Source organism: Saccostrea cucullata, unplaced genomic scaffold (genome assembly GCF_032062105.1).
Source record: "Saccostrea cucullata isolate Sc308-1 unplaced genomic scaffold, CSIRO_AGI_Scuc_v1 ctg14782, whole genome shotgun sequence".
NCBI lineage: Eukaryota > Metazoa > Mollusca > Bivalvia > Ostreida > Ostreidae > Saccostrea > Saccostrea cuccullata.
Genome location: NW_026932026.1, coordinates 4,373 through 6,558, shown reverse-complemented (window position 1 = coordinate 6,558; position 2,186 = coordinate 4,373).

Sequence of the window (2,186 nt, the reverse complement as noted above, 5' to 3'; positions counted from 1 at the left end):
AGGGAGTCGTGGTAGAAAATGTACCTGAAAACACGATAGCCCTACCACACCCGGAAAAATCACAGAACATTGACATGTCAACTCAGACCGAATCCGAGGGGACTCGAGAAAGGCTGAAACATCAGCCAATTTATCTACGAAGGAATCCGAGGAATCGCTAATCACAGAAAAGCCAGTGTTCAACAAGAAAAAAACAATTGAAAATAAAAACATTAAAGCAAAATCTCGTTACAGACTTCAAACAACGTGGATTCGATTTTAATATGTGTATATATTTGAATAAAATCATATTTATTAATAAATCAGATTTGTTTCTCTTTTTTTTAATACACCATACTACGCTTAATAATTTTAATATATAATTAGTATTATTGTTTACATTACAACAAGTGTAATCAAGTTGTTACAGGAGTATTTCACCAAAAGTCACGATTGTCTAATATACTCAATACAATTGATATTCCAACGTCTAATTATATCTACTGGAGCGGTTTTTCTTAAAAAAAAATGTCTACTTCATCAATTCATATCTTCGTAAATCAAATGAAATCAAATTAATAAACGAAGAAACGTTCTTCATCATTCTAATCCTCGCATTAATACTACTTATTGACTTCCTGTTACGCTCCTCCCTAATTACCTTCCTGGTCTACACTGAACCTCAATTTTGAACCTCAATCCTGGATATAATGTCCCCCTCTATACTACTTTGATCGATGTAACAAAGTAAAATTTGGAAGGAAAACTTCATCAATGCACGAAGCTGTCGACTGTTTAAGATTTATAAAATAATTTCGTCCTCATCTGTCGTTTTTTTTTCATCATTCGTTTCCCAAGATTTAACAGATTTACGTTTTTTTCCCCGCTTTGGTAGCATAAAAAAACATTTCTTCAGAATTCTATTGTTCATACCAGATATCTCAAAGCCAAACATTTGACAAAAATATGTCGATTTCTTCCCTTCTTTCCCAAAACTGTATTGTAAATTGTTGTTATGCAGACGATTGGATTTGTTCAGCAAAGGGGGATAATTAAAAAAAAGGAAAGTAGAAAATAAGTCAGGAACAGGTTTCGAAATTCAGAAAAATATTTAAGTAAAAGTTATTTAAAGTTAATAATATTCCCTCAAAAAGTAACCTGGAAGCGGGAAATATACGTGTAAAGACAACCAAAGTAGTTCCGGCTGCTTTAAAACTAAATTTTATTAATGCAGTGATCAAAAGAATGTTTTTAACCAATTAGAATAAAGTATTTTATAGAAATTAAATGATATTAATGCCTATAGAAACACTAGTTATTTTTAACACTAAAAATTAAATACTTACAATATCAATATATGTTTTAACATTAGGAATAGAAAAAAATGTTTGAATACTATTTTTCATTTGATATATTCAGCCCATATATATCTGTTATACTATTTTGCATTCAACATTTCATTCATGGCTAATATAGGTTGGAAACCTTAATATTTAGATTTGAGATAAAATTTAATTGTATTAAAATTGTTTTATGATTCATATTTATTTTTTTTTTATTTTATCAAAGGAGGAAGAAGATTTGTCCACACTAAGCAAAGAAAAATATTTTTTTGCTAGGTGGGCCTGAGTCAGAGCCAAAGTCTCATTGAGTATTCTGTAATTTTTGAGTTGCTCTATTTTCATTTCTACCACAATTCTTGCTGAAGCTATTCCTTGTGTCTCTGACTGTCTTTGAAGTCATTTGTCGATGTCCAGGTATCCAAGGGGGCATGTTTAGTTCAACATCAATGGGCAAAATGTCCTCTATAGTAAACCCCTTTTCCGCCATAATCATATCCCCTGCATTCAGCCTATGTTAAAGACCATTATTTTCAACTTTGTGTCTATCGAAAACATTTCCACACCAAAGTCGTGAGATAAATATCACAGGTCCATTTGGTGCTATACCAACTACCTATGTGTATATTTTACAAGTGAAACTTGTTGAATAAAAGTATCTTGTGTCCTTCGTTATGCAAAACAGATAATTTACGCTTTGACAAATTGTGTTGCCCAAATAGAGCTAAAGTGATTGTATAGGTCATTCTACAATTTTCTCTGTAACAGTCAGGGATAAATGAGCATGGACATTCCAATGCAGATGGAACAATGTCATAGTTGGAAGTAAGTTCATGTAATGGCCAATCAAAGATAGGATACTCAGTA